Raw genomic sequence first — 15,251 nt, 5'->3', positions numbered from 1 at the left:
TTGTCCTTTACTCTAACAACTACATCACTGAGTGCCTCATAAAAACTATTCATCTTATCTTGATCCGTCCCTTCACAATTTGAATATACTGACACAATCCTAATTTTCTTGCTAGACACTGTCAAATCTATCCACATCAGTTGTTCGTTTACATACCTTATTGCAACTACGCTGGGTTCCATTTCTTTCCTGATGTAAAGCCGTACACCCCATTGTGCTATTCCTGCTTTGACTCCTGACAGGTAGACCTTGTATTCTCCCACTTCCTCTTCTTCCTCACCCCTTACCCGAATGTCACTAACAGCTAAAACGTCCAGCCCCATCTTACTTGCAGCCTCTGCCAGCTCTACCTTCTTCCCAGAGTAGCCCCCCATTGATATTAATAGCTCCCCATCTCATTACCATTTGTTTGCCAAGTCGTATCTTAGGAGTCCCTGGTTTGTCAGTTAGAGGTGGGACTCCGTCACCTCCAAAGGTCCGAGGCATTTTGCTCTGATTGTTGCCAGCATCATATTTAAAGTACCAGGGAAGCAGGTTGCTAGCCTTACTTGCCCAGAGTCCCATTGGGTTGTACCCCTAACGGTTGAGGGACTAACCGGTGGATTTGGTAGTCATTGCCGTATGAGCACAAAGGTGACCACGACGCAGGCAAAAAGGAATACAAACATATCAAAAAAGAGATTGACAGGAAGTGCAAAATGGCTAAGCAGGGATAGGACAAATGAAAGGAGGATAAATGTAAGGATGTAGAGGCATATATCACTAGGGGTAAGATAGATACTGCCTACAGGAAAATTAGAGACCTTTGGAGAAAAGAGAACCACTTGTAAGTATATCAAGAGCTCAGATGGAAAACCAGTTCTAAGCAAAGAAGGGAAGGCAGAAAGGTGGAAGGAGTATATAGAGGGTCTATACAAGGGTGATCTACTAGAGGACAATATTATGGAAATGGAAGAAGATGAAGATGAAATGGGAGACATGATACTGCATGAAGAGTTTGACGGAGCACTGAAAGACCTGAGTCGAAACAAGGTCCTGGGAGTAGCCAACATTCCATTAGAACTACTGATAGCCTTGAGAGAGCCAGCCCTGACAAAACTCTTACCATCTGGTGAGCAAGATGTATGAGACAGGCGAAATACCCTCGGACTTCAAGAAGAATATAATAATTCCAATCCCAAAAAAAAGTAGGTGTTGACAGGTGTCAAAATAACCAAACTATCAGCTTAATAAGTCACAGCTGCAAAATACTGACATGAATTCTTTACAGATGAATGGAAAAACTGGTAGAAGCCAACCCTGGGGAAGATCAGTTCGAATTCCGTAGAAAAAAATAGTGGTGGGAAACCAAGAGATGAATACACTAAGCAGATTCAGAAGGATGTAGGCTGCAGTAGGTACTGGGAGATGAAGAAGCTTGCACAGGATAGAGTAGCATGGAGAGCTGCATCAAACCAGTCTCAGGACTGAAGACCACAACAACGAACAACAGAAACCATATGGCAGTTATAAAGAGTTGAGGGGCATGAAAGGGAAGCAGTGCTTGGGAAGGGAGTGAGACAGGGTTGTAGCCTATCCCCGATGTTATTCAGTCTGTATATTTATCAAGCAGTGAAGGAAACAAAAGAAACATTCAGAGAGGGAATTAAAATCCGTGGAGGAGAAATAAAAACTTCGATGTTTGCGAATGACATTGTAATTCTGTCAGAGACAGCAAAGGACCTGGAAGAGCAGTTGAACGGAATGGACAGTGTCTTGAAAGGAGGGTATAAGATGAACATCAACAAAAGCAAAACGAGGATAATGGAATGTAGTCGAATTAAGTCGGGTGATGCTGTGGGAATTAGATTAGGAAATGAGACACTTAAAGGGTAGACAAGTTTTGCTATTTGGGGAGCAAAATAACTGATGATGGACGAAGGAGAGAGCATATAAAATATAGACGGGCAATGGCAAGAAAAGCATTTCTGAAGGAGAGAAATTTGTTAACCTGGATAGATTAAAAGTGTCACGAAGTCTTTTTCTGAAAGTATTTGTATGGAATGTAGCAATGTATGGATGTGAAACATGGCCGATAAATAGTTTAGACAAGAGGAAAATAGAAGCTTTCGAAATATGGTGCTGCAGAAGAATACTGAAGATTAGATGGGTATATCACATAACTAATGAGGAGATACTGAATAGAACTGGGGAGAAGAGGAATTTGTAGCACAACTTGACCAGAAGAAGGGATCGGTTGGTAGGACACGTTCTGAGGCATCAAGCGATCACCAGTTTAGTATTGGAGGGCAGCGTAGAGGGTAAAAATTGTAGAGGGAGACCAAGAGATGAATACACTAAACAGATTCAGAAGGATGTAGGGTGCAATATTTACTCGGAGATGAATAAGCTTGCACAGGGTAGAGTAGCATGGAGAGCTGCATCAAACCAGTCTCTGGAATGTATACCACCACAACAACAACAGTAGGGACGGCTATCCTATCACAGCTCACAGCCTTTCTCTTAAAAAATGAAATGCTTACCGAATCACATAGAAATACAGGGTTGTGCTGCAGATGTACACATTATCAGAGTACTGCTGCTACAAAAGAGGGGGTTAAGGATTATATGTGTACTGGGCTACAAAGATTCTTGCCGTGAAGTCTTCATACAGCACAAATACGAGGGCTAGCCAGAAAGTAACAGAGGTTCTGAAATAAAAAACTGACAATATGGAAAAACCAAATTTTACTATACACATTTTGGAGGTATACTCTTAAGATATTATTCTAAATAATTGCTATTCAAATTGAGGCACCCATCCATCAAGTTTTTCAATACAGTTTCTGTAGAAATCTGCCACTTGTGACTACAACCGCTGGCTTATACCTCTATGCAGTTCAGTGTCGGTATCTATGCATCGTGTAGTGAGCCTTGTCTTCATTGCTGGGAAGAGGTTGTTGTTGCTCAACACCAGATCTGGGCTGTATGGTGGATGATCAAACACCTCCCATCCAAAACACCGTGCGAGCTCTTTGGCACAGTCTGCACGGAATACCATGGTTGGTAGATGTGCAGAGGGCAGGGAATGCATGGGGAGAGCGGTAGTGATGGGGGTTGCAGGAAGGCACTGTAGGGGAAATGCTGAGTCCCGGAGGGGAAGTGCCATTCTAAACTGAAGCCTACACTCACATTTTTTGTAAATATTAAGTCGGTCCACTCTTTACCATTTTCTCTCATAATCTTCGAAGGAGGTCAGTGCTGCAGGCAGTAGTTATCTTGTGTTAGGATTTTGGGAACCAACCTAACACAAAACTTGTGGTAACTAAGCTTCTTAGCTACAGTTTCATGCTCCAAACTCAGTGAAATTTGGGGAAAATGCAAAAGTTCCAAGAAACAATGATTTTCACAAACTTTGTCGTTGGTTTTCATCACCAGTTCGCCAGTTTCAAGGCTAGGCCTACCACTGTGGTCATCATCGTAAACACTGGTATGGCCATTTCTAAAATCAGTGCCTATTACCTCACCCGTCTTCTACTCATTGTTGCTTTTCCATATGCATCATAAAGGCCATGATAAATTTCAATTTTTTTGCCAACAAAAACCTAATCACAGAATGCACCTCACAAATGATGGGATTTTCAATTGCAGTGCATAGTTTAACATGTCACAGAAAGCAAAGTAGCAACGAGACGGTCCACACACTACCACCACTGGATGCAAACTGAGTGTAGGAACTTTTTTTGTCTCTCAGAAAACTGAAGTAACTAAATATAGTGATATTTATACAACACCACCACAACTAAAGTAACTACTTCAAAGAACTAAACTGAAAATGACAGACTGGAGCCCATACATTAATGAGCTGATATAGTATAATAAGCTGCCAGAGTCACCAAAATATTTTAGTAGAAACAAACCAAAAATTTAAAAAAAATCTTAATTGAAATGTGTCTGTATTCACCTAACAAATTTTAAAGCAGGAAAGATTAAGAGTCCATTGATGTATTATAAAATAATATACATAAGAAATTTCAAGTGCTTTTATAAATCAACAAGATTTTTTTTACTAAAATAGACTTCATAATTATTGATGGTGCTCAGTTACTCCTTGTATTACTGAAAACTAAATGTATTTTGATATTTGCAAATGCCACCGTATTGATGACCTCATAAGAATGTAACTAAAACATGTATAAGTAACTTGACAAATGATTAATTTCCTAGTGGCATTTGTGTGAAGGGGTCATAGATGACCAGTCCAATAATTGGGAATGGCCTATCTGCCTCAGGTAACCTTTGTAATGGGATTTGCTGATGACCCATCTTGGCTGTTTGAGTGCAAGGAATGCAGTTTCATATCATCGCTAGGCAATGAAAACCTCGTAACTCAAATAGGTCAAATTTTAGTGGAGGAACAAAAAAATAATTACAGGAATCACATGGAGACCTGATTAGTCAAATGTAGTGGTTTCTGCTACACTATATGGATCTGGTCATTGGTACATAAGACTTTATTATGCACTTCAAATTATGTGCCTGTTTTTGGAGTTACGAGTTTTTCACAGTTATTTTTTTGGTAGTGATGGAGATAAGAGGCATGTAACAAGTGCGCGGTTAAGAATTGAAATGAATGAATGTTAAATTTGTTTAAATAAATACCTACTTAAACTATGCATTATTTGTGTGTAATGATACATTGTTGCAGATATAAAATGAAATGAATAATTCACATCGATCAAAATATTGGAATCTGGATGTTAATAAATTACAGTGTCTAATTAAAGCTAACAACATTGTGACAATGTTTTTAAACTATTATTACTGTAAACATCTGTGCGGTTTATTAACATTTATTATTGTTACTATTACTGCTAGTATCACAGTCATAGGTGGCTGTAAACAAGTTTATTTTTGGCTGCATTTTTTTAAGCACGGACATGTTCTCTCATTACAAATGTGAGGCAGTGTGTCATAAAATGAATGAACATTCTTAGGAAGGACCAGCTTTAGTTGTTGCGAATGTGTAAACTTTTCTGCACTGATCTTTAGTGGTGAACTGTAGAGAGGGGGCACTGTAAATGAGCTGGGTATGTTTGACATCCTTCTTGGAAGTGGTTCCCGTGTGTTGCTGAATTTTAATTTATATTCCATTTTTCCGTAGGGATCATACTTGAGACACCGGATATCAGTCACCAATTTTGGATCCTGGCCGAATAGGCGAATTCAACGAGAGTTTATCATAGGACTTGAAGAACATGTAGTCCAAATAATTGACAACTTAAGGTCTAGGACGTTGTCTTGCGGTAGTACAACCTACTACATAGCCAGCAGGAGTAAAAATGTGTCTGTTTTTTAACTTCCTTTCTATGGTGGAGTGCATAGAATCACACTCCATTTGAGTGTGACCTTTCTCCAGAAATTTTTGCACCATTATAATGCCTTTCTGATTGGTGAGATGAGCCAGTGCATTACTCCTGACTGAGTTTCGATTCTGGTACGTGCATCTGTCGCTATAGAAAATAGCTTCTGAATCATTTTGGACGTACGTTTCTATAAAATGCACGAGTATACTGGCAAATTCCGAAGCTGTTAGTCCACCTTCACTCTCGTGCCAAAGGGAACCATCGTTACTTTTTAAATCATAGATGGTAAAGTTGTGGATCTTTAGTTTGCTTTTATAGTACAGTGCAGATGCTTTTAGTCTGGGAGAAAGCAGAAGTGCTTGAATGTCCATAGTAGACACTCTAGCTGGTCCTAATTTATCACTATTTTTCTCTTCCCTTGCCTCAGTTTTTCGGGCCATATGCAAAGAGTATTCATAGTTTGAGAGATTGCCTGTCTGGTGAGAACAACAAAGATCGCACTGGTCCTTTTTAGGTGAAAATAAGTTATTATTTTCATCGAATACCTCACAGAACTGTTTGTATGCAGCTGGGATTTGTCCTCCTTTTTTTTTTTTTTTGCAAAATTCTATTATATTTCCTATGTAGTTATGATTTACTCTACCAGTTAGGTTCCAAGTAGAGTTTTGTGGAAGAACGACAATAGTAATGCGATTCCAGATTCGGCAACTCTGCAAAAAAAAAAAAAAAAAAAAAAATAATCTGATGCTGATTGTCGTCCACTTGAAACTTTCGTTGGTCTCTCCTGCATTTGAGGCCCTTTCTGCAAGCGTTCTTGATGCACTAGATGCCCATGTTCTGACACTCCATTCACGTAAGCACAAAGTATTTTGAAACATAGTCTTGCAGACAGTTTTTCTCTGTCCTATTACAAAATTGTAATATAGTGTGTTAGAATGGTGAGATTTATTAGATTCTGAATTATTTCTGTGTCCTTTAATTGGAACGTAGAAGACGTAGCTTCTAACAAAATATTTTCTTTCACCCCAATACATATCCTGCCATAAATGATTAAATATTATCTGTCTCTGCTCTTCTGTAATATCCTTGCAATTCCTGTTCCGATTTAAGGAATAATGTTTACAAGTACATCGTGGTTTCATTTCCCTCCTACTTCTGCTCATTGTTGGTCTCTTTTTGCCAAACTCATCTTTTTGCATTCCTAAATAATTGTCCCCTCATACGTTTTTCTTTCTGCAAACTTTGAAGTGATTGATTACTTTCCCTTTTACGGCACTGCTTAGTTCTTTTTACTCCCACATCAACTTCGTCATCGTCGTCTTCCGTGCTGTTGTTACTGCTATGGTCATTTTTGTTTTTATCTGGATAATACACATCACTACTGCCACTGGAGATATCATCCTTGCTGCTGTGTTTGAAAAGACCTTCCTACTCAGAAGTGGAATTCGCTTCTGTATTGGCTTCTTTCTCCACATTATCTGTAGTGTAAACAATAATGTCATCAATAGTATTTAAATAATTTAATCACCTCAACTTCAAACAAGGATCTTACTTGACGTTACAATATAAACTACAGTTCACCTTCATTTTGTAGGTATACTTTTTCTTTTGGTGCAGGACAAGGAGGAACCTGACTAGAATCTTCTTCCGGTGATTTTATACGATATGACCCGTTGTCGGCTTGTTTCACAAGGTGAAGAGTGAATTTACTTTTTTTTACCCATAGCTGAAAACAAAGTAGTTACTGTAGAATGTAGAGGATTCTGTAAAGTTCTAAAATTAAAACCTCGTATGTACCGAGTGCAGTCTGCTTTACGCGCGATGAAAAACTCGTAAATCAACATTGTATTTAACGAGGTCATTATTAATTCTTTATATTAAAATACGAGGGGCGTTCAGAAAGTAAGCTCCGATCGGTCGCGAAATGGAAACGACTATGAAAATCCGATAAAGCTTTGCACAGATGTGTTGGGTAGTGTCTCTAGTATAACCCCAGTTAGCATCACGTCGCTCTTCTCATTTCTGAGCTCGCAGTGAGTGCGTAAAGATGTCTAGAAAATAGTGTCTGCCGCCAAGTACGAGGGCCTGGTGAGAAATTTCGCCTGAAGCTATGCAGCTAACATTACATAACTGTCGTGCTGTTTCTTCTTCAATACAATTCTCAGCCGCATTCTGCAGGGGCAATGAAGATGCTCCTGCATCGTTTTCAAATGGAAATGTGAGATTACCCACAATACAGTCCGCAATTTTCTCCCCCTGAGTTTCATCTCTGGTCACATGAACCGCTGTCTTTGAAGACAACATTTTGACACAGACAACGAGGTGTAGGCTAGCGTGGAGAATTGGCGGAAAGCACTGGTGGCTGCCTTCTATGATGAGGCTATTGAAAAGTTGGTACAACGCTATGACAAAAGTCTAAGTCAGAACGGCGACTATGTAGAGAAGTAGCTGAAAGGTGTAGCTAATTGTTACAAGTAAAACATTTCTGATGTTCACTGTGGTTTCAATTTGGCAATCAGTCGGAGCTTACTTTCTGAACAGGCCTTGTACAATACATAAATACCTAGAAATAGTAACACGTACCTGTAGCAATAAAGCAGTGTTCGGTCTGTCAGTCAAAAAGGTTACTATCAGATCGGAAAACGTTTTAATCTCGGAGCATGTGTTCGCCCTGCACACTAACAATGGCGATTACTGGAGATGCGAGGTTTAAGCACAAGCTACATATCGCTGGAGATGTGAGTTTTTCATTATTGCGGCTAGATGGCGACACCGTACAACTTCAAGAAAGAAGGTTTCAACAGGCTATTTGGCTTAGCTATCTTTATGCATTGTTTAGATTTCAGACCCCCCCATAACACCTTGTCTTATAAGCATTCGAAAATTGCCAGTGGATTTTCCAAACCAAAAGGCATTGTTTAGATTTCAGACCCCCATAACACCTTGTCTTATAAGCATTCGAAAATTTCCAGTGGATTTTCCAAACCAAAAGGCATCCAATGATGCTGGAAATTACCAAATGGGACCAAAAATGAAGTTTTAGATCAATCGTCTGGGGGAATTCCGAATTGGTGGTACCCGCTTCATAAATCCATGGCGGTAAAGTAATGGCATTGCCCATAAGTGTTGAAAGCCCTCTGTAATGTTCGGCATAGGGTATGCGTCAGTTGTTGTTGGCTGGTTTAAACACCTGTAGCTGCAGCTGAACGTATAAGCCTTCTTACCATCCAAATATTTCTTTGGCTTAATGACAGATGGTGCTAAGCAGGGACTGGTGCTGTCTTCTATAAGTCTGTCCTGCAGCTGTTGATCAGTAAACTCCTCCATCACCAGTTGTAGGTGATGAGAGGACCCAATACGGTTTTTTGTACACAGGTAGGAATTGAGTGCTGCACTAGTGATCTAGCATACAATAATTTTGCATATTCTTCCAATAATCTCTCCATGTCCATCTTATCACATCTGTTCAGATGCAACACCTTTCTCCTCGGTGTGGTTACACTGACAGACTGTCCTGGCTTCATATATTCTACAAGAAATCCCTTTTCAATTCGTCTTCCTGTAACACTTCTAAGTTGGCTATCAGAACACTTTTGATAGTTCATGTCTTCCAAACCAAAATTCCCTACACTGATGAGCACTAAGCAGCTTTTGTCGATTTCCTGCACAAAAGATAAACTACTTCATATGAAAAACTATGCCTAATCCAGTTCTTTGTTATCTGGCAAGGGCTCTACTACACAAAAAGTATTAATTGACATATTAACTCTTACATTTATCTAAAGCAGCCTTCCTGTACCTGTATCCCATAGTTGAGGCCAAGAAATTGTATACGCAGTTTAATTGGCTTATCCGAAGTCTCGGGTGTTCCTTGTGACAGTTTGTACTGTTTCAGTTTTACTATAAAAGAACCAATGTCCTGTCTAGCTCCACTATGCACTGTTGTAAATCAGCTTTGGTATGATGTTTGACTAGAAAGTTCAGCCCAAGAACGATGCAGCTTATGCTTATGCCTGCGCTAGGGAGAACTTCCACACACATCCGGGAGTTTCTCAAGCTCACTCAGAAATCCAACAATGCCGAACTGAGCTAATGAAAACTATTACCACCCACACCACTTAGTCTATGACATGGTGGATTCAAATTCACACACCAAATTACTCTTACACAATCTTCCCTTTCATTGCCGGATAGACAACTGTCTGCCACTGATTTTGCAGAGGGGCATCCCGCAGTCACATTTATTGGGAGCATTGTGCATTGGTCACACCACCCTCTACCATCTAATGGAGGTGTGCGAGGGTTATCCAATTCCATCTTCCACGTACCTGCCGACATTTATGAATGGAGTGTTGCACCTATTTGCACTTTTGACACTGTGGCTTTCTACAAAACCTCTTAAAGTAGCCTGGAGAGCCGTTTCTGTAACACAGAAGTAGTAAAAATTACTCGCTTCTTCTTCAGCCCAGCTACGGAGTCCATTTCAGACAATTCTGCTGTAGTTACTACTGATTTACCCAAGGTTTTCGGTATTTCTATGTGCACATTTTGTGACCTCTCGGGTGGTTGACTGCAAAAAAATGCACCAAGTGCCTGCAGTTCTGCTTCCTGCAGAATGGTCTTACTGGCATGATCATCATCCATGAACTCATATGTATTAATACTGATTTTTCTGATACAGTCTAGCAATTATCTGTTCTCCTAATGTTTGCACTATACCATTAAGTTGTTCACAAAAATACCTAGAAGTATTCTACCTTCTGTAACGATCTACTAACCAATCATGAAAGTTCACGAAGGACTGAGAAACCTGCAACTTTGTGTTGCATGTAGTATATGTTCTAGCATCCCCTACTAGTTTTAAACGAGCCACACTTAACAGCTGCTTGCTACTATAGTTAGTTAACTTCATGGCTCTATATAAACTATCAAACAAGACAGAAACATCTTTCCCGGACTTACCCAAAAATGGAGCCACCGACGAGGCAATACCAGCATTAAGGGTGGGTGGAGACATGCTAGAAGTTGATCATTCCCTTCTTCACTCTTTAAACATCTGTTTCCTTATACAAAGTCTCATTATCAGAATGAATTTTAGGTACATTCTTTAACATAAAACCAGGCCGACTCCCACAGTCTTAGTCCACACCAGTTGCAAGGGGGCAAATAACATAGTCACACTGAAAATGCCGTAAGTTCGGCTGTCTGCACAATCTGGCAACATTGTAGGCTGCGGCAGTTCCTGGAGCAGCTGTTTTCTTCCGTTCAAGGTGTTTGCTACATCTACACCTGTCGTCTAGTGGTAAACAGTGCCTCTTTTTATACCAATGTATCACAGTCAAAACCGCTCGTTGCTTAAATTTTTATAGTGTCTTTCATTGGAATGCTGAAGTCCTGAATGCAGCTACAATGTACTTCACTTAATCTTTCTGACACATCGGTAATAACAGTTCTGGCTAATAACATTTTTGCATCAGATTTCTTGACATACTGTTTGCCTTTGAACGCCACATGAGACGGATCTCTCCAGGACCCACTTGCTGACACCCAGCAGCGACTGCTGTGGCTGAACTGTGCTCCCTCGCCCTGTGTTGAAAGCATCAGCTACCTCTCATCACTTTGGAAAGTATAAAATACTTAATGTTTTTAAATGATGCTCCACAAAGAAATGTTTTTGATTCGTATTTCACACACGATAGCAGCAGAGACCCCTGAATGAAATATTCACTCTCCAGTGGAGTGTGCACTGATGTGAAACTTCCTGGCAGATTAAAACTGTGTGCCAGATTGAGACTCGAACTCAGGCGGTAGAGCACTTACCCGCAAAAGGCAAAGGTCCCGAGTTCGAGTCTCAGTCCAGCACACAGTTTTAATCTGCCAGGAAGTTTCATGGCAGAGATCGTTTTCATATGATGAGTATTATATTACCAATATGCAAGACACTAGTAAGACTTGTAATTTTATATTTTATGATCCAATCAGAATACCTCACTACATTGTTCAATGTTATTAATTAATTGCTTTATATTTCATATTTTTTCCTTCATACAATTTTTCGTTAGGAATTCGTACGTTTTCATCAAGCCACAGTGGGTAACTGTGGGGTAATGAATTTTACTGTTGCTGTTTCATATCTTATGGTAAATGTATGCAATAAATTGTGTTAATACCTTGCAGTATGTGATCTGTAACAATGCAGGCACACTGCACCTTTCAAAGTCCCCATATGGATTCAGGAAGGACTTAATGCTGATCGAAAGTGGTATGTATGGTATTGAATTACATTCAGACCAACCACACTGCCCATTTTTGAAGCTACCCAGGGTGGAAGGAGGTTGCTAACACTGGTTTCAGCAAACGGCTACACATATTTAGCACAGAGGAACTACTTCACTTCAAATTTATGTCATTGGCAGCCAAGCCAAAGTTTTTCATAGATGGTTGTATAATGAAGAAGTGTGATACAATTCATAAGTCTATGATAGTAACACAGCTTAATTAGGTGAGCTTGTGTGAATATTTTCTTCAGATTTTCTTAATTAATTTATTCTAGCAGTTTGCAGCTCCTTTAAATAGACTACTCATGCTGCTCTTGCATCAAAAGATGTATGGAACCACTGAGCTAATGAGACACTGCTGGGAGTTGGCCTCTCTCATGGCAGCATTGGTTGCTGAGCTTCATTACCAGTGATCTTTATACAATCTGGATGTAGAAGTCTGGTCTCTGAGTATAAACCTGCAGAGTGACTGCAGATCAATGTGCTTTGCATCATCCACCATGTAGTAGTTTGGCACACAAATTTTCGTTGGTCTGTATGTGACAAAGAATTGCAGACTTGTCTCTTGTTTTGACCTTTGTCAACATGTGATGTAATAGGCTGATGTGGGAGCGGAATCAGAATGTATTTTCTTTTCGTGTTTTAATGACTTTCGTAGCAGCTATGTTGTAGTTTGGTAAGAAACAAAACATGAGTATCTATGGCTGGCACGTTCATGCAGCTGAAGTTCAACATCCAGGTAGTATAGAGATCACTGCTTATAACACAATGTTAAAGATAAGATCAGCTGTTACTTATATGGAGTGTGACATTCCTGGAGTCAAAAAATTTAATTTTCTGCCTCAGTGTGTTTTCCTAGATGAGGATTATTTAGCATAGATCATCAAAGTGGAAAAGGTATGCCAAGTGAATTTAGAATAGTTTTGAAGCGCATACAGAAGTAAATGCAATGTCTTAGGGTTGCTAAATATTGGCAACCATATTGCCAAGTCTTACCTGTGCTAGGAGTAGCTATTTGGTGAAATGCCTAATGGGCTCATCTTACATGGGCTCAGAGGGATGTGCGAGCACATTTAGTTTTTATGCAGTGTTTCCCCCTGACACTTTCAAATGTCACCTTTCAGGCTATCTATATTTAAAGCATTCAATTACAAATATAGAATTTCTCATTTTTTAAGCTTCCCGGTGTGGAATAGGGCTGCTAACAATGCTGTAATTTCAGCGCTGGGATACCAAAGCTAATGATATTAATTTCCACTAATGCAGCATACAGCATTTGAAATATTTAGGTATATAATTTTCCATGATGATTACAATTTCCCCAAAATACAAACAAATAAAACACTTATTTTATAGTTTTCGACAAAAGTAATTGGAAATCAACCATCCCCATCATATCACAAAAAAGTAAGATAAATCAAACACTTTGCACCTCGAAATTGACTGTGTCTTTGTGCAGTCACATGCACATGCAGATAGAATTTCATAACTATCACAAGAAGGCAGAAGTATGTTGATGAGGATGAAAACAAGGAGAAACACACCTAACTAATTAGTTGATGATTCAGAAGAGAAGAAATGGAAAATTGCGTTCATTAACACACAAACTGTAGATGTGGGCACTGTGCAGTTCTGCGCCTTCATATGTTTTTCACCTTGAGATCGACACGTAATGCTTACCAACTAGCCTGTTCACTGCTTTCACAATGTTCCCTTCTTGTTTGGTCCTTATATGATGGAAATAATCCAAATCCATGTCACCGATGGTTCCTTTAAATCTTTCACTGACTTCTTTTGCGTGTTGTTGCTTGATTGTTGTAAAGGAGACCACTGTGACTGTTCTGAAGAGGTGTTTGATCGAGGATGCCAGAAGGCTTATAACTTGTATACAGAATTGAATGTCAAAAGTGAAACAAGCACATGAGTACTCAGAAGTCCCATGTTAAGTTTATGTACTGTGTAAATTAAAGCAGAAGAATCCATAATCTATCCACTGGCATAATTATTTATTTCGAACAGCAGCAGAAAAAAGTTATCAAACACAGTCTACCATTTACAGTTCTAACAATACAACCAACAGCTCAGCCAATGGTAACCATGGTTGTGGTCACAAATTTGTAGCTCTCTCTAGCAGTGGCAGATTCCATACTACCCTGTTTGAATGTTGAATAATATACTGTGACATGAATTTATCCATCATCACATTATGAAATCAACAGAAATTCTTGCAGAGTTCTGTCTACGCCACCAGCCTTCCATTTCATCTTTTGTTATTGGGCTTTTCCTGTTGCCCTGGAAATGAGACGCTAAGGTAAATGTGTATTCTGCATGGCGAAACATCCAACATTCCTTTCTTCCAGATTCAGTGGTCATTTGCATTGGCACCAATTAGGGATCGGAAGGAAAGCTCTTGCGAGTGAATGAATAACTACAACAATAGTAATGATAGAGGAGAAGGTTGACAAAAATAAAAATAGGCTAATCATTCAGTTGCCACAATGCAAAGGTTTCCTTAGCACTTTGTTACCATTCTGGCTATTTGCAGAGAAATAAAAACTGAAGCAATATACATGGGTAGTACAATGAGATCTGAACCAGCAACTACCCCTGCCTTAGATCATGAGATAAGCATGGTGCCGTGGAGCAAACATGACACTTCTTCCTTTAGCTCTCTGCCATTGTTCTGGTGGTAGTTAATGCAGACAGTTCACAACATGAAATTCAAAACCAGTTGAAATTTAAGCACAGAATTACCTTCCTAGAGTAAAAATAAAGTATACAGTATCAATACTATGTAAACATGATAACTATTCAGATTACTTCGTCAATATGAAAAGAAAATGTGAGCATTTACAGGATCACTCAGCACCAACTCTCACTGCCTTCCCCAGCTAGTCCACAGTGGAGCTCCTCTACCGATGCCAGTCTAAGGGACAGCTTCAAACCAACTGCAGATTATACCGATCACACCACTGAAAAATACAACTGAGTTGCACACTTATCCTGTTTGGCTCAAGGCAAAAGCTTATTTTAACAAAACTAGAAATGTATGCAAAATGTCCTTGTCCAAAATATCTAGAAACAGTAAGATACCATACAATGTTTACCTCAAACAGACTGTATCTAAGTCTGATCTTGTGTCATGAACAACTAGAACTCAACTATACCACCAAAATATCTATATATTATGGATATCAATGCTACAGAGTAGTACATTAAATTGTGGAATCACAGGGAAAAATGGAATGTGACTATTGATGCACAAACAAAATGGAAGAAATAGGCAAATGTGCAGTTTTGCACTTTCACACTTTTTTTACCTCGAGATGTGCCATAGGTAATGTACTAAAAAGCTTATTCATTGGTTCCATGATTTATCCCATCTTGTTTGACACCAATGTGGTGAACAAAATACTGAAAGTTGCTTTGGATTTGTTCAGACACTTGCTTTTGTTTCTTTGGTGATGTAAGCTGGTATTCACAAAGCTGATGGCTACGGCTACGGCTACTCCTGGTAGGTTGCCAAGAGCCATATGGCATGGAAGGCTAAGATCTTTCAGTTACTTGTGACAGTTAGCAGCTCAATTAAAGCAGTAGCAAAAGGAAGTGATAAGATACAGCTTTTGCT

This window comes from Schistocerca nitens, chromosome 5, assembly GCF_023898315.1.
Source record: "Schistocerca nitens isolate TAMUIC-IGC-003100 chromosome 5, iqSchNite1.1, whole genome shotgun sequence".
Classification (NCBI taxonomy): Eukaryota; Metazoa; Arthropoda; class Insecta; order Orthoptera; family Acrididae; genus Schistocerca; species Schistocerca nitens.
Note: the sequence above shows the minus strand (reverse complement) of the source record.